Genomic DNA, 18,598 nt, shown 5'->3' on the forward strand with positions numbered 1-18,598 from the left:
GCTCTACCACAGGACGCAGGAGAAAGCCAGAGCTGGGCCAGGGCATGTTCTGAACCAAACCCTCAATCAGGAGATGAATGCCAAGGGCCAGAGCTTGCTGTGGGATTGGGCACAGATTCTGGAGTGGGCCTGTCAACAGCTGGCCGGGATTCAGGACCCACAGGGAAAGCAAACATCACCCAGCCCTTCAAGGACCACCGCCAGCACCTCATCCCCAGGCACCAGTTCTGGTGCCAGCCGGTCTGAGAAGGAGGTCTTCCCAGGGGCCCAGGAAGTAGGAATTCCTCCCTGAGACTCCAGGCTTCCCCAAGGACCAGATGACAACTCCATCTACTGAGCTGGCAAGGGGACTCCAGCCTCCTCAGCTTGAGACTCTGGGGGAGCCGGGGACAGGGTAGGGGAAGACTCTCCCCATACCCAGGGGCAGCCCCTCAGTTTCATGTGGAAGCCTTGCTTCTTCCCTCATGATTCCCAACTAAAGACATCCGTTCATCTTGGGAGAAAGGGAAGGCCCTTTGTGTTCTGAAATGAAGTGTCAGCATGTGGTGGTACCTAAGGTCCCAAGATACCCCCAGAGTCACGTTTTATTCTGTTCTACCCTTGATCATTAGGGGAAATCTCTCTGCAGCTTCTGTGGAGCCCATTCACTCGAGGGAAATAGATCAATGAGAAAGCCCAGCCCATGGAGGCTCTGAAGCTCACGGTCATTCTTCCCCGAAGCCCCGCCAAAAGGACAGAGGACACCCGCTCCCACTCCCTGAAAGAGGAGCTGACCAAAAAAGTTCTTTAACTCAATAGCTATTTCTTATCTTTTATACAGGAAGCACAAAACCTCTTTCTGAGCGACATCTCTTCTGCTTCAAACGAGTGCCACTTTCGTGACATTTTCAAGTACACCTGCCTGCGTGCACGGGAGCAAACATGGGGACAGGGATGGGATGCCTGAGGCACAGCTGCTGGTGGCCTCCATGTGAACCCAGGGTGGTGGGGGAGAGGGCCTCCTGGAAGGTCTAAGGGCTAGCCCCCACACACACAAGGGTATGCGACCTCAGCCGTTAGCCCCTAGGGCCCTGTGGGCATGGGGAGGGTGACGCACAGGTGTCTGGAGAGGAAGGGGCCACACCTGCCAGAGCAGGGCAGGGGCAGAGCTCAGCATCAGCTCCCCTGTCCCTGGTGGCTTCCAGAACCAGCACCTGCCCCGCCACATGTGGGTGCTGCAGGGGTGCACATGGTAGTGATCCGACAGGTGCTGGGCCAGATGCTCTGTGCACCACGGCATCCTGGGGGGGCAGTGACCGCACAGAAGGACCTGACGTGGGCAGCCTGGGTGGCTCAGTGGTTTAGCGCAGCCTTCAACCCAGCACCTGATCCTGGAGACCCAGGATTGAGTCCCATGTCAGGCTCCTTGCATGGAGCCTGCTTCTCCCTCTGCCTGTGTCTCTGCCTCTCTCTCTCTCTCTCTCTCTCTCTCTCTCTCTCTGTCTCTCATGAATAAATAAATAAAATCTTAAAAAAAAAAAAAAGAAGGACCTGACGTGACCCTGCTTTACAGGCAAATACTGCCCTCCACTCAGGCACACCCACCCAGAGGAGCCTGCACACTGTCCGTGTCCAGGCTGGCTCCGGGCTAGGGGGGCAAGACTTTGCAGAGATGCAGGGAGGGCGTGGCTAAGTGCTAGTCTGTGTTTAGTGACCACAGGGCCCACAGTCCAGGCTCAGGGAAGTGGCTTCACCTAGACGTCACCAGAGGTGACAGTGTGGGGACAGTCATATTTCCAGAAGACTGTCAGCCACAGATGAATATTTATGACCCAAGCACAGAAGGCAAAACATAATACCTAGAATATGATAGAAAAAAAGGTATCCGTTTACTGAAACCCTGCAGCCAGAGCCAGGCACCAGATTCAACCCAAGGAAACCTGACTCTACCCACTTGGCCTACTTGCTGGACCCAGCACCCAGGCCCCCAACTGTTACTGGGGGGCGCCTCCTTGCTCTTGGGCCTTCCTCTCCAGTGCCTTTGCCCTCTGGAGCAGGCGTAGTTCTGCTGGTTGTGAGGGAGAGCCCCCTAGCCCCCCACCCCCCTGCACTGTGACAGCCCCTTCCTTGCTGCACATGACAGGTTGGGGCTGCCAAGGCTCACCCGGGCCACGCCCAGTGCCCTTTGCTGGGGATGGAGCTCTGGGTCACCCTGCCTCTGCTCCAGCTGTGGGCACTGGGCTTTGGTCTCCCCTGGGCCTGTGAGGTTGCTCAGCCCATCCGCTGAAGCCGTTCCCGCCCATAAGCCTGAGAGCTCTCTGTCCCCATGCAGAGTTCAGAGAAGAAGGGAGACACTTGCGTCCACCTGCAAGGTGCAATTAGGAGGTAGGTGGAGCCTCCAGACAGGCCCCAGGAGACTGCACACATGTGGTCACAAGTCACAGCAGGGATGCAGCTGAAAAGCCGGGCTGCTCCAACAGACATGCACCTGAATGTTTCTGACAGTAAAACCCTCTGAGCCACAGGCCAGAATCCACACCTGTCATTTCGGTAATGACCTGGTACTATTCTTGGCTCCCACAACAGCCCTTATAACCCACTCATCAATGTCTGTCCATCTTCACACAGGTGATTTTCTTCAACACCAGAAAACCTACAACCCTGTCCAGTGTCTGCCCCACTGTCCTCCTGGGGGCCGACAGGAGTTTCGTTCTCTGAGCTCATGTTTTACAGTATTAAGTCTGTTGTTAAATGTGCTCGACTGAGCAGGCTGGGAAGTGTGCCAGGGGGAACAGGGCCCTCGGCAGTGCACAGCTGCACCCACAGCAGGCCGATCTGCTACAACTGCTGGCCACACAGGCCAGCGCTGGGCACAGGAGCCCCATAGTGGAAGGGACAGAAGGACTCCACCCTGTGGCACCTCCCCCACTAGGGGTGGGCCCTCTCCCCCCACCCACCTCACAGCCAAACTCCCCACGTGGCCATGGCTGGCCCTGTCCCTGGCAGTGATTAAGGCCTACCACCCTGCCTGCTAATTGCTGCGATGGCCCCTCACCTGCACAGCCTGTCCTCCCTCCCAAGGCTTTGGACCCGCGCTGCAGCCAGGGACATGCTGCAAGGTGGCTGTGAGCCTGTCCTTGCAGGGAGCCAGCTCTGCTTCCATGCTGGGGCATTTCCGGCACAAAGTGGGCACCACTCACACCGTGCATATCGATGTGCTAGCCAGCAAGCGCTAGCTTGGTCCACCTGAGCCTACAGTTCATAGAACTAGTCGGAAGTGTGGACAGGAAACCAGGAAGATTTTATTGGTGCTTAGGATTCATGATGTGCCTTCTTATCCACACTCACATCATGGGTGTCCCTCGGGTCACAACCCCATAGCAGTGGGGTTCAAACTGTCCACACTGCTGCTACTAGGTACCTGCTGGCTCCCCTCCTTCCCCTTCTCAATGCCCCTCCCAGGACCATAGGTTGTTTGAGGGCTGGGGGCACAGTATGCTCATCCCTATCCTGGCACCAAGGAAGTAACCAGGGTTTGCCATGTTCAACTGAATCCAACAGAGCTTAGTTAAGAGAAGAAATAGTAGCGATATTCACACACAGTCTCATCCCTTCTACATGGACAAAACCATTAATTGTCCCACAACCATTGGCAAGCACCCGGAGAGGTGTAGTAACTTGTCCTAAGTTCACAGGTGAGGCTGGGATCTGAGCCCTGGCCGCCTGCTCAGAGTCTGACCCCCAGGCAGACAGCACACATGTCGCCTCTCAAGTTGAGTGGGCAAGCGACATGGCAAACAAAGGCAGAAAAAAAAATATTAAATTTCCTTTCTATCTATAGCCCATTGACAAGTCCTTGAAACAGGCAGAGTGACCTTCCTCTAGGAACTCAGCTGCCTGGATGTTAATACATTGCTGAGGGCGACGGGTAGTCTTAGCCTGACCCCCAGGACCTTGTAAGTCTATACTAACATATAAAAATTCCTTTAGAAACCTGCTTTATCTCTACCCCTCAAGATACATGTTGGTGATCATCCCCCAAGCATATGACCCACGGATGAACGTCCAAAGGGTCTCATGACTGAGTTTTTACAAAACAGTAATAAATGACATTTCCCAACAACAGCTAGCCCCCTCAGGATCCTGGAAACCCTGTTTCCAAAACACCTGGGAGGCTGATGCGCTCCCTGACCCCCTCCCAACTTGAAAGTATGCAATGGGCCACTCCTTGTGACCCTGGTGACTCCTTGTGACCCCGGTGCTGCTGTCCTGCCCATGGTCCCATCCCTAGGCTTTAATAAAACCACACTTTTGCATCAAAGATGTCTCAAGAATTCTTTCTTGGCCATCGGCTCCAAACCCCAGCATTTCCACATCAGTGAGGATGCCCTAAAAACCAGTTTATTATATTTTCTAGGAGAGACCCTTCGTAGAAATACAATGAGCAAAGGAGAAATTAATAAACCTCAATTCTGCAGACAACCCCGCAGAGGGGATCTGAGAGGGACCAGAGGGACACAGGGTCTCGCAGGGAGGGTCCTCTGCGCAGAGCCAGGCTACAAGGATGCAGCTGGGCAGACACAGCCCCAGAGCACAGTCCAGGTGAGAACAAGTCTCCACATGGTCAGCTAAGACAGCACCTGCAGGGCGGGCAGGCCATGGACTAGCTTGGGGCAATCACCCACATTCTGCTGCACTTTGGAATCACCTGGGGAGTGTGGAAATCCCTACGTTCGGTGTCTCCCCAGAGGTTAAATCCAGTCTCTGGGGACAGGACTCGGGCCCCAGCATTGTGTTAAAGGGTGACTGCTCAGGGCCCCCCGGGTTGCTCAGTGATTAAGCATTCAAGTCCTGATTTCACCTCAGGCCAGGATATCAGGGTCATAGGATTGAGCCCCACGTGAGCCCTGCTCAGGGGCAGTCTACCTAGGGTTGTCTCTCCCTCTGCCCCTGCCCCCATGACATGGTTTCTCTATCTTTTCCTCTCTAAGTAAATAAATAAAACTTTTTTAAAGATTTATTTTTTATTTATTTATGATAGACACACAGAGAGAGAGAGGCAGAGACACAGGCAGAGGGAGAAGCAGGCTCCAATTCAGGAGCCCGACGCGGGACACGATCCCGGGACTCCAGGATCGCGCCCTGGGCCAAAGGCAGGTGCGAAACTGCTGAGCCACCCAGGGATCCCCTATAAATAAATATTTTAAAAATAATTAAGTAAAAGGTGACTGCTTGGTGATACAGCCAAATTTGAGGACCACTGGTCCAGAGCCTGCACCGTGACTCAGCAGAGAAGCAGCTCTCCCGCTGGGGATTAACTGGAGTGTGGACACTCAACCTGGGAAAGCTCCTTCCATCTTCTTGCCCCGGACATTTGGGGCCATGCCAGGGGAATGTGTTTCCTCTAGTTTTCTGGGAGCCTCAAAGAGAGCTGGCAGGTTGAAGACCCTGCTGCTCCAGTCCCAACTCCAGCCTGGAGGCTTTGGGCGTGTCATCCAACAAGAGAAGGATAAAGGCCCCTAAACGTCCACATCCTAATCCCCAGAATTTGTTAATACCACAGGCAAAGAGGAATCACGGACGTGGATGGAATTGGCATGGTCATCTGTTGACTACAAAATCAGGAGACTATCCTGGATTATCCGGGTGGGCACAATATAAAGGTGGGGATCCTGAAAAGAGAGGCAAGAGGCATCGCTCAGGGATCTGATGGAAAGGCCCGGCCTCTGGGAGTGGCAAGAGGCAAGCAGACAGAGCCCCTTTGAGCCCCCGGGAGGCCTGCCGCCCTATCACGACCTTGGACTTAGCCCAGCAAGACCTCCACAACTACACAACTATAAATCCATGTTTTCAGCCACCAAACTGATACTAATTTGTTTACAGAAGCCACAGGAGGCTGACCCAGGACAAGTGACAACAAACTGGACCCAGTGTGAAGATTAAGTGAGATAAAGTCTAAAAAACACATAGCTCTGCTCTCAGTGCTTCCAAACTATCAGGGGGTTCCCCCATGCTGCACCCCAGCTCCTGTGCAGGCCAAGAGGCCCTGGTGTCAGCACTGAGCTTGGCTTTCTGATGGGGCCATCCTTCTGGGAGAGGGTGAGCAGCTTCCTCGAGCCCCATGAGGCCTGTTAACACGCCATGGACTGGTTTCTGCTTCCTGATTCCAGTCCTGGGAACCAAGGAGAAGGGGCCAGGGGTGCAGAAAGAGGCCCCAGGGAGCAGTCTCAACCACCAGCTGAGGAAGCCCCGGGAACAATCAGCAATAGCCTCAGAGACTCCATCCAATGGGCCAGGACTCAGGAGCTGCCAAGGGCAGGCAGGAACTGGACCCCCATCCTGCATGCAGAGGGCCCGGGTCTGCCATCATAATCTTGTGGCAAGGAGGACCCAAAGCTACACGTTCATCACCCCATCTGGGCCAGGCTCGCTGGCACCATTTCGCCCAGTTCTGTAGCTGGTGCTCTCCACCCTCCTGTGTGGCCACTATGATCCCATTCCATAGAGGGACATGGACACGGGGCAGCTCAGCACCTTGCCCACCGTGTCGTTAGCAACAGAGCTGAGGTTCAAACTCAATTCCAGACCCAAAATGCCCTGCTCTCCCATATTTCATTTCTGTTCACAAAGATCCAATTAATATTTCAGCCATTATTGATTTGATCCTGGCAGCATGAGGACACAGCTAGCACAGACTATTAATCTTTATTTCTACCTCGAAATGCACTGGCCATGAAAACAGGGAAGCCTTAAGAACCACACACAACCAGACTAGAGACAAGCCCAAGGGAAATTTGGGGCCAGATGAGGAAACTTTACACAGCTTCCAGTGGCAATAATCCCAGGTCTGTGCACCAATCAGATGCCTCGGGCTTCCCGTGGCCCCTGCGCCAACCAGCAGGCAAGGGAAGATGCGTTCCCTCCCCGCCCCACGCACATGGACTCTCACCGCACGGGAATGTTGCACCAGCCCCGGGAACTAAATTTACCCCGAAGGGATACCCAGATCAGAATGTTCTATGCTACACAATCCTGCCCTGGGTGTCCTCCTCGTTCTGATTCCAGAGCCAGGCAGTGTCGGCTGTAGAGCTTAGCCCTTTCAATTGGGCTTGAAAAGCACACGCATGAAGCCAGGCCACAGCAACAGATACCACGTGTTCAGACAGGAAAGAGGGGTACAGCTCAAGGGAGAGCCAGCAGGAGAGGGCAGGACTGGAATAGTGTAGGTGTAGACAATGCCCACAAGAGGGTTAGAGGGGAGGAAGGAGAGGAAGCCTGTGTCTGGGCAGCTGCCACCAGCGGGAAAAAGTTCCTTTACAAGCTATCTCCTGCGTTCACTCCACTACAAACTGAGAAGCCCCCACATCAGTTTGGGTGATGTCACTGACCCGGTGGGCGACGGCCAGTCCTCAGGGACAGAGCCCTATCAGCCAGCTCTCTGGGAGGGTGGCCCATGGCCCCAGCACATCCTCAAGCCTGCAGGTGCGATGCTGCGGAGAAAGCAAGGATGCGAGCGTCGGCCTTAGGGGAGCTCAGTGTCCGAGTCACACGGAACGCTGTCTGCTGAGGCAGCAGCTGAGGTTAGGAACAAGGGAAGAGTAACATCGCAAAACCCTAAGGTTCTCACAAAGCCTCACCCACTCAGTCCCTGCTCCACACAAAAGAGGGTCCTATGGAGCAAAAGCCCCAAGAGGCCTTGGCTCCCAGGGAGGATTCTGAGGCACTTCCCCACTGCTTTCTCCTGGGAGCCTGAGCACCAGGGAGCTGCCACCTGTATTCCTCAAGAGGAAGATTCATCACTGTGTCCTCTGGCCTGTGTGTGTTGGTGCAGGGTCCGGCTTGCTGCCAGGGGTCCCGGGGAGGGGGCTCCACCAATCACCAATCCTCCCACTCCTGGGCCTCGGCACTGGGAGTGAGGTTCCCAATCTCACACAAAATGCTTTGCTGATGCAGCTGGGGGTTGAGCTTCCTGTCCCTGAGCCCCTCCTGACAGACAGGGGCTGCTGTGGCCTGGCACCTGGGTGCCTGAAGGCAACCACGCCTGCTCACCTGCCCCTCGCACCCCCACTTCTCACTCCTGCCACACGGCACCCACACCCCCCATTCCCTGCACACACCTGCCTGAGCAGCCCCTTCCCTGGAGCACCCTCACTTCACGGGCCCTGGGAGCCCCGCCCGGCTCCACAGGTCCCTGGCAGATGGCCCCATGGCAGCTAGGGTCCTTGCTGTGCCCCCCACACCCTCTGTCAGCAGTAGTCCTGGCGCCTGGCAGCATGGCAAGGGTGAGAGTTGAGTGCTTATCTCCCCGTTAGATCACAAGCCTGTTTCAGGCAGGGCCCTTGCCGTCCCATGGTGCCTGGCTCACAACAGACCTTCAATAGCTCTGTGTTAAATAAAATAATCACCTTTTGTCCAGGCCTCAGGGGAGGCAGAGAACAGTTGCTATTTCTAACAGCAGCAGGAAGACAAATAGTGCCCTGCCCACCACCTCCCCCCAGTCCCCACGAAGTGGCGGTCACTTCTCTCTGCTCTCAAACCAATAAGGCTTCTAGCATGTTCTAGCAAGAGTCACAGAGACGGCCAGGAGCAACTCGGGGAGAAGGTAGCCCCCACCCCGGCCACACAAATGAGGGGCTGAGGGCAGGGCGGGGCCTGGGAGCAGCCTCACGGTGACCAGTCCAGAGGCTGTGGCTGCCCTGTGCCTGGCAGGTGGATCTGCCATGGCTGGTGCTGACCTCCAGTGTGGGGCCAGGGCCAGCAGAAGCATGTCAGCAGGCACAGCACAGCACAGCCCAGTTGCTGTGGCTGAACATGGCTTCGGGACCGTTGGGGACTGGAGGCTGTGCCACAGCCAGTCTGGGCCACACCATGACCACCCAGTTCTATTGGTGGCTGGGTCCATGCACGGGGGCGGCACAGAGGTGGCATCCAGCCTGTGGCTCAGCTCAGTGCCCAGAGCAGACCTTATTTGGGAGGGTAGGCCAAGGAGGAGCATAAAACCACAGCCTGAGGGGAGCCTACAGATGAGAGGACAAGAAAGACCTGCAAACATTCGAATTCCTTTTTCTCCATTCCTTCTGTTTTTAATGCAACACAAGGAAGATTATCTCCTCAGGTTCCATTTCTGGTTCCACCTTTGTCCCAATGGCATGGATGAAGCAATCAGATCAGGCCCGCAGGATATAAGAGGACAGAAATGGGAAGAGCCCAGAACACGTGGACAAGACACTGACAACTAGAGGGACAAGCTGGGCAAAGGGAGCAGTTGTCTAACCAGCAAACCAAAGATGAAGCTTTTGCCCCAAAAAGCCAATTATACAAACAAGGGAAGGGGCCCAGAGCCAGGGGTGTGGAGCCCGTGGTGTAGCAGCTCTGTGACCGACAGTATGTTCACAAACGTGAGATTTGACGTCCACTGACCGGCTGGATGCAAGTCACCAGTGCCAACTGTCTTTGGCATCAGGAGCAGAGTAAGAAAGCGGGTGTGGGGCCCTCTGTACTGACCAGGTCACACACCTTGGCAGGGGCAGAGCAGCAAGATCACAGCAAAGACAGGCCCCTAACCGCACCGGGAATGTGGGGAATGTTTCCTCTGGGAGGAGAAGACCCAAGAAGTGTAACCAAGGAGGCCGGGAGGGCAGGGGGCCTGAGGCTGCTGACCCCTTAGCATGGGACAACTAGGAGGACAGAAGTATGGGTGGGAAAGACAAAACTACTGGAACCTGACTCCCAGGCCACTGATAAGCCAAGGCTTGGGGTCTGAAGGGATGGCCAGATGCACCCCAAGCAGGCCCGGGCTCAGGGGCAGTGCCCGGTGTGATTCTGAGGGCCAGGGATAGGCGGGGACATGGTGGCTCCAGGCGGGCAGCAAGCGGGCCCTCAGAAGGCAGGGGCAGGAAAGGATAAGACCCAGCACATCCCAGCCAGGCAGCCAGGACTTCCAGGAGGGGAGGCGGGAGGCAGCATCCCAGCTCAGGTGGCTGGGACTGCTACTGCGAGGGTGCTAGACCTCACCCTGAGGCAGGTCTGGGCCCAAGGGGATAAGGAAAGGGTTTCTAATAGCAGAGGAGCCTCTGTGGAGCAGAATGGTGGCTAGGGTCCCTCCTGGAGGGGTGTCGGGGGCATAGGCCCACCTATGTTGCCACCCCAGCTGGTCTGCTCCCTGTCCTGCCCTAGGCTTTGTCATGGTAACACTTGCTCTGTTTTGGAGGGGAGTCCACATGGCTCAGCCCACCTTCCAGGATGCTTTGGGGCCTGGTGGGAGCAGGGACAGTAAACACAGCCAGGATGGGGCTCTCTCCCCAAGGCCTGAAGCCTGGCCTCTCCCTGCCATAGGACGCTGGGCGTATCACCCACCACTAGGCTTCAGCGCCTTACCTACCAACAGGGAGGCTAACAGAACCTGCCTCCAGGGCTGTCACAGGGACTCCCTGAGGTCGTACAGATCCCAGCACACAAGAGATCAGCAAATGGTGAGCTGCTACTATACTAAAAAGATGGTTTATAAACCATCTTCCTAACCTAAACGTGGGATCAAAACCCAGGCTTGTGACCTGAGGGCGTTGGGACACAGGCCAAGCTGGCAGGAAGCAGGTGCCAGAGAAGGTGCACCTCCTGCCTTGGAGGGGCACCCACGTCAGTGGGCCATCGAGTGGCATAAGTCAGCCTGGGGGGCAGTAGACGCTGGGGACTTGCTGCCACAGAACTGTATACACACTTAGAAACCGTTAAAGTGGTAAATGTTATGTACGCTTTACCAAGTTTTTAAAAACGCACTGAAATGACAGAGTCACAACATGACCCTGGGTGTACTGACCATAGGCCCAGCACGTCTATATCAGCCACATGTTCAGAGGAAGCAGAGCTCTGCTTGACTCGATTGTCCTGAATCTTTAATTCAAAGATAAACCAAGCACACTTCATGTCTTCTCTAGTTATTGGGTTTTGGAGAATTTGATCAGTGGTGATTTTACCATCTTTTTCTAGTGTCCTGCTGCTTGGGGCACTAGAATTCTCATTATTTTCTTGGTGGTCCAATGCAGTGACAATTGTAAAGAACACTAGAAATTCCACGGTGCCCTCAACTCCCCAAATCCTTAGAGAGTCAGCTACCTTTAGAATCATTGCATCTCTACAATGTCCCACACACTGACTGGCACAGCAGGAACAGCCACAGGGGTGGCTAGGAGAAGGCAGGGGTTCTCAAAACACACAGCCCCAGGCAGTGGGGCTCACTGGCCTTGGGGGCCCAGGCAGAGCACAGGGGCTCCACACCCATGCCTGATGGACAATGGCCATGTTGGGGGGTGGGGTGGGGAGACCATCATTTGAAGACAGAAGCAACCACGACACGAAATGGGATAGATTAACTCTGGAAAAGGCATGGGTGGCACACAAGCGCCCCCACAGGGATGTGAGATATTCTGTGCCACCCAGTGCTGGCGCCCAGGGACGCCATCCTCATGGAAGGAGGGCGTCCGTCCTCATGGAAGGAGACTGGGACTTGGCACTGGGGAGGGAGGTTGGTCACTGACTTCAATTATCCTAAAAGCTTTCAGATGTCTGACCAGTTCATACTTGTAAGAGACATAAGAGGAGTCACCTTTAAACTCTAAGACCTTCGTGCCAAAGAACTGTCTGAGATTCTTATTTCAGGTTGGAGGCTCTTCTGAGGAGAGCCAGCTCCCTTTCTGGGCAGAGGCCAGGCGGTCAGGTGAAGGGCAAGGCTGCCCAGACAGCCCCGCACCTGGGCCTACCTGTTACCAGACCCACTCACAGCCCCTTGCCCTGATCTTTCTCTCCTGGCTGCTGGGCAGCCTTGGTCATGGAATCCTGGATGCCATCAGAGGCCCCAGAGGTCACCTATCCAGTCTGCTCACTCCCCAGAGAACAGTGCTACAGTTGACAAAGGTGCTGCCTTAGGCTCTCATCTGAGCTCACACACAGATCAGGCCCCTCGTGCCATGGACAAGGGACAAAGGTCTATGGTAGGGAAGCCCTGGACAGGGAGCAGACAGGTGGACTCTGTCCTCAGACCTGCCATTCATTCAGCTGCCTGTGTTGGGACAGACGGCGACGTCTCACACCCTGGAATTTCAGCAGGAGCGTGCCTCTGCCCCTCACTTCATGGGCCCAGAGCACAGACACTGTGTGGTTCCCAAGGCAACACAGGGCCTGGGGGGCGGGCAGTGCCACCAGGTCCCAAGCCAGCTGGGAGCCAGCTTCCCATTCACAAACACTGCCTCCTCCCCAAACCAGCTTCCCCTGGCTCCCTGCCAGGGCTCAAGGGCGGAGGATACCCCTGCCACCTCAGACGCCTGGGCAAGAGGAAGTCTGCAGAGCTCGGGCGGGCTGACTCTGCAGGTCAGCACCGTCTGTCCTGGCCAAGCAAGTCCTAACATGCCCAGTGCTGCCGTTTTTCTACCTGCTAACAGACGCTGCACACCCCTCATCAAGGAGCACGAGACAGGGTGACATTTCCAAGTGACAAAATAGAAAGTCAGTTCAGGCATCTGAGAAACCCTGCGCAGGCCCACGGTCTCTGGGAGGGCAGCAGGGCAGGAAAGCCCTCTTTGGGGCAGAAAGGGTTAAACCCAAATGTTTAAATATTTAGCAAATAAACCCAAAATGTCACACAGAGACTGCCAGGGCTAGTGTGGTAACCATGGCAATCAATGGCCGGCAGCACCAGGAAGAGGCAGACACACGTGAGGGTGGCAGGGAAGGAGGCTCCCAGGCAGGCCAGCTTGCAAGGGCGGCCAGGAGGCCCCAGGCACCACATGCTGCCACCCCAGAGGCCAGAACGGGGCCGTGGCCATGAGGTCAGCCAGCCACACAGAGGCTCTTGCCTCCCCTACTGAGTGAGGGGAGTATACGTCTGCCCACCCGCCCCCACGCTTGTCCTCATTCCTTTGTCTATTCTCACTGGACACCTGCTCTGTTAGGCGCTCCGGGACACAACAGCATCACGTCGTCCCCACCGCACAGACACACAGCAGGGAGCCAATGTGGGCCAGAAATGCAGGTTACAGTTCGACATCAGACACTCGATGCAGGGGTCTGAGCCAGTGCCAGGCCAGCTCCCAACCGGCGGAGTGGGGAAGCCAGGGACGCTCCTGGAGGTCTTGGGATCACAGGGGTCCCTGATCTATCTGTCCAGAGCATGCCTGGGCCACCACCCCAGCTCTGAGCCAGTGAAGGCAGGTGAAGTCCATCAGCCAGCCAGCCAGGGACACCTACCTGAGGAAACGTCTACTAGAGGCCTTCAAGGACAGAGACCTGGCCCCAGCTCCCTTGGAAGACAGATATCTCTTCTTTCTCTTCTTTCTCCACAGCCCCAAATACTCTGGGCCAGTTTCATCCAAACATACAAGGTCTCTGCTCCCAGTGAACACAGGGCTCAGCTGGAGCCTCGTCCCCTGTGACACTTGCCCTGACCCCTGTGGCCACTTCTCAGCCTGGTCCCAGGGCATCAAGGTCAAGGACAAGTGGCCCCCAAGGCAGGGATTGGCCTGAATTATTTCTGGGTCCCCAGTGCCTGACACCAGGTAGTCCTGGAGGGTGCAGTTCAGGGGGACCTAGTTCCCCAGAAGTAGGGAGGGCGAGGCCCAGAGCCAGACTCCGCCTGAGCTGTCCTGTCACTCCCCAGTGGGAAGACATCAGCAATGCATTCAGCAGCGGGGCCTCGAGTCATCTGGACAGGAACACCTCCTGCCCCCAAGATGCCTGCATCCTTGTAGCCGTGTGTTACACACACACATGCTCCAGCCTGTGGCCCATCCTGCTATGGGAGGTGAGCCCTCAGGAACATAATTTATGTCCTAGAGTTTGAAGCCATCTCTCTATCGGCTGAGAACTCACTGGCATTTAATAAAAACACCCACTTATACACACTGAATACGTCACAAGTGTCCCAAGTCCTCGGCACCCATGTTTCAGTCCACGTGCTGGGAGGCCCAGATCTCGGTAGCATTGGGAGAAGCCTCTGGAAACCAGCATCAGGTCTTGAGAAGATCAACCCCCACACACAAGAGTGGCTACCTCCCCATTTTTACTTTGAATATGACCAGTCATTGCAAACCCATGAACCATCTCTGAAGCTCCCCTGCACCACTGGGCAGGGTGAACTTTCTGCCCTGTTCTGTGCCCTGCAGCTCCTGCATCCAGGCTTCACCAGGCTCCACTCCTGCCTCCAGAAGGTATGCTGCTCTGGGATGGCGCCAGGCTCTGAGCCACAGGCACCTCCTCCCTGGGGTGGGCACGAACACCCCCTCCTGCAGGCTCCTCCCCAGTGAGAGAGCCCCTCCCCCTCCTGCAGGCTCCTGGACCAGAACCTGGCCCATTATTTCCTCTCACTGCCAACTGGCCCCTTCCTGGCAGCTGATGGACACATGCAGTCTCTATAAAAATGGATCAAACACCCCTCCCTTAGCACTGTGTCCTCTCCAGCTGCCACTCTGGCTTCCCTACACTCACAGCCAAACCTCTTAGAAAACTGGCTTGCATTCACTGTCTAGCCTCCTACCACTGCCCCGTGACTGCCATTCCCAGTGGCTGCACAGATGAGGGGCACATGGACCCTGCCACACCCAATGCAAATGACCAGTGTCCCCAGCACCTTGACCTCCCTGTGGCATAACCAACACTTCTACCTCCTGGGTCTCCTCTGGCCTCCCTGACTGTCCCTTGTCCTGCAGGGGTTGGCCCTGTCTCTCCTCTCACAACCCCCTCTCCCGGCCTCTGCAGCCCCAGCCTGGAGATGGCTAGGTTCCTCCCTGCCCCACCCTGCCAGACTTCAGACTCAGCCGCCTCACGCTGGTTATCACTTCCACTGACCCTCCTTCTGTGGCTTCAATCTGAATGGCAGTCCCAACCCCCAAGCTACCCAAGCAGCAAGGAGACCCCTCCGCTTCTACACACAGGACCTCCATCCTAATAGATGACCAAGTCTAGTCCATTTCATTTGTTCAACATCCCTTGTTGCACAGCCCCTCCTGTCCTGGCTCTTGTCTTACCCTCATTCAAAGCATCACCAAGCTTGAAATTCTTCCACAGTTCCCACTGCTGCTGCCCATACTCCATAGATCCGTGTCCTCTTGCCCAGGACCATGTGCAGAGTACAGCTGGGACACACTCTGCAGACTCCCAGCTCAGGGTCTTGCTTTCTTTTGAGGTGTCTTAATCACCCTGCCTGCCATGGAACACGTCCTTGGTTAAGTTCAGGTGTTTTGTGTGAATTCTCTAACACACGACAACCCTTTGTGGTAGGGACCATGACCAGCCCCATTTTGCAGGGAGGAAGTTGACTAAGGGGGATTAAGTAACTTGCTAAAGACCACCAGAGGCACTGAAATGCACAAAGAGCATGATCTGAACCCAAACCCAGCTACCCTGAAGTCCTCATTCTCCACCCCCTGCTATCCTGCCTTCTGGGATGGAACCACAGACATGAGTCAGAGCCACCTTCGCTCAAGGGTGGCAACCATGGGGAAGCACAGGTGATTTCGGGTTTCCAGGGCAGAGCAGAGGGCTCCCAGGCCAGTTCCACACACCGTGGACTTCACCACAGGTGTGGCCAGTGCAAGAGCGAGGGACAAGGAGCTCAACCTTGTGTCCTGGTTAGCAGCTTCCAACATGAGGCTCTGCAGCCTAGGGACAGGAGGCCAGCCTGACCACCAGGGTGGGTGGTGACGCTAGACTGCATGGTTACTGGGACTCTCCTAGGAAGAACACCATTTTCGAAGTTTTGGAAAATAAATGAAATGCATTGTTTTTGTGGTTTCATTTCTTTCCAGGTCACACTGGCCTGGGGACAACAGATGCCTGAGCCTTTGAAATCTCCATGCTACAAAGACCCAAGCAGGAAAACCTGAGGAGAAATGGGGCAGCCATCTTCAAACGACAGAGGCCGCCTTGTAGGGGGTGTGGGCACCAGGGCTGGGTGGGCGTTCTGGGGAGGCCCACTTCCTTTCAAGGGAGGGCAGACTTTCCAAAAACCCATGCTGTTCATCAAAGGAGAGCCCCCCTCGACCCGGGAAGGACCCCCACCTCGACCAAGGGAGGAGCCCCCCTCAACCAGGGAAGGAGGCCCCTTAAGAGGCAGTGGCTCCCTGTCACAAGCAATGTCCTCAGAGCTACAGGTGATCCAGCACAGGTCACCTCTGGACCTTCCAAGCCTGAGAAGGTGAAGGCACCTTTGGGAGCCTTCCAAGCCTGAGGCCCTACTACAGGAAGCTAGAGTTTGCTGAAGAGCTACCCAATTTCAGGATTCTGCCTCAAGAACATAAGCCATCCAAAATGACAGTAAGAATACTATTCCAAAAGATACCCAGCCTCAGGTGTGTGAGAGTGGGGGGGGGGGGGGCAGATAAGAGGTGCAGACACAGTTAATTGGGTCTCTGCTAAAACTGAGCCAAGCGGGATCCCTGGGTGGCGCAGCGGTTTGGCACCTGCCTTTGGCCCAGGGCTCGATCCTGGAGACCCGGGATCGAATCCCACATCGGGCTCCCGGTGCATGGAGCCTGCTTCTCCCTCTGCCTGTGTCTCTGCCTCTCTCTCTCTCTCTCTCTCTCTCTCTCTCTGTGACTATCATAAATAAATAAAAATATTAAAAAAAAAAAAAAACTGAGCCAAGTCAGTGGTAAGTGCATCCTCCACACAAGACCCTGCCACCAAGCCCATGGAGCAGATGTACCCCACCCCGGTCCCCCCAGATGAGAAGAAGCTGGCTGCCCGGCCTCACCCCTGCAGGTGCCCCAGCACTGCCCTCTAGACACTCACCAGCAGGTCCCCAGTTGCTGCAGGCCCAGAACTAAACCAGGAGGTTAGAACTTGGGAAGCTTAGGATCCCCGAGGAACCGAGGCCAAGATCACAGGGCCAAGGAGCAGTCCCAAGTGCTTGGACACTGGACATCTTGAATCAGCACCCTTATATTCAAAATGGGCAAATGGGCACCACAGTCCCCTGCTCTCTGTCAGACACTGCGGGTCTGGGGTTAATGACACTGCAAAGGTTAATGATATTGCCTTCCCTAAGTTTCAGGAGAAAGACACAGAACCAAGAACGGCAATATAGCTGGGCCGGATACATCCGAGGGACCTGCCTGTAGGAACAAGCCTCCCACACTGACTATGGGGACCTAAGCTGTTCCCACGTCCCTCAGGCAGGAGAAGGCCCAGCTCTGGGTGGAAATAGCCCTACTGGAAAGGTAAGGGGACAGTGGGAGCCAGGGACCACTGACTCCCCGCGTGACAGGGCCCCAAGGCCACAAGGCACAGCTCCAGCAGGCTGAGGGTGCAGGCAAACCCCAAGCCAGGGCAGGGCAAGGGGGGTCCAGCCTCCTGCAGGACTAGGTGCCCACCTGGTGGACCCACCTGGTGCACGGATGAGCCCAGCTGGAAGTGGGGGGAGCAGAGGTCACAGGGAGGCCACCAGTTTCCATTTCTCAAACACCTACCCTGGACTCTCAGAGTCCAGCAAAGTGGGTGATGTGACTTCCATCCTTCACATGGGGACTGAGCCTGGAGAAGCTGTCACTAACCCAGGGTCATGCAGGCTGAAGGGTCTGAGCCAGGACTCGATGCCATTGCTTTCACATAGTTTCTCTAAACTGTGAGTTCCGGGCCATGATGAGTGGCCAAAGGAAGCAGTGTCCTCTGCTACCTGTAACTAGGGCGCCATAGATACTGGGTGTGAGCCGGGCCCCAAGGGTGCTGAAGGACATGGTGGCACTGCCCCAGGCTGGGCTGGGCCAGGCCAGGTCCTGCCTTTCCTCTTGGGCCTGGGCGACATCTTCCCCCAGGGCAGGGGCATACATAGCAAATGGGCTCCCTCCAGATGAGGATGTAGGGCTGCAGAGGGATGGAGGGCATCCCAGGCCCCATGGCTGGTTTGGGGCAGGGTGGGACCTGGCCTGGGGCCTGGATGGTGACTCTTGGCCTCCGTCGGTTCCTAAGCCTGTCCCTCCTGCCTGTGCTGGGTCCTGCCTGGGGCTGGCTGGACAGCAGTCTGGATCAAAAGCCACCAGTTCCACGTAGATCCAGCCCTGTGAAGGAAGCTCTCTGGTAGAGTCTGACACAGCCCTCTGAGTACACATTCTGTCTGAAAGCCTGCAACCCCTGGAGACTAGAGAGTGCTCTGGTCATCGACAGCCTGGAGCCATCCAGGCCCACCCCAGGGCCCCTGACACCTCCACCCCTGCCTCTGCAGCCACCCCACCCAGAAAGCCCCAGAAAGCCCCATAACAACAGAGAGGAGATTAGTGTTTCCGGCTCACAGAGCACTCCCCATCTTGTCCTCCCAGCAAAGGTGCTCCAGACAGAGAAAGGTTGCAGGGCTGGCCAAAGACATGCTGTGGGAAGAGGTCCTGGCTGAGACTCAACCCAGTTTTTCTGACCAAGCTCTGGTCTTTGTCAATGTGTCGCCTGTGGCCCAGATGTGGATCTAGCAGCCCTCCTCCAGCCAAGGGACCGGGATTATATCCAGACTCACATGCATGTGAGGAAAAGCATCTGGAGCAGGTCAGTCAGCAGGGCAGGGCAATGGGGGGACCCCGGTGTCCCAGGAAGAGGATGCAGATCTATGGACTCCTGCCTGCCCTTCCCGGCCCAGAGGGCCCCT

The 18,598-nt window shown here is 56.0% G+C and overlaps 1 protein-coding gene across 6 annotated transcripts in view; it reads right to left on the reverse strand.

The window, feature by feature from the left end:
- The window catches only part of KCNN3 (potassium calcium-activated channel subfamily N member 3), a 125,927-nt gene that overhangs the window by 70,665 nt on the left and 36,664 nt on the right, over positions 1 to 18,598 (reverse strand). The gene's annotated exons all lie outside the window — the stretch shown is intronic.

This window comes from Vulpes lagopus, chromosome 1 (genome assembly GCF_018345385.1).
Source record: "Vulpes lagopus strain Blue_001 chromosome 1, ASM1834538v1, whole genome shotgun sequence".
In the NCBI taxonomy this organism is placed as follows: domain Eukaryota; kingdom Metazoa; phylum Chordata; class Mammalia; order Carnivora; family Canidae; genus Vulpes; species Vulpes lagopus.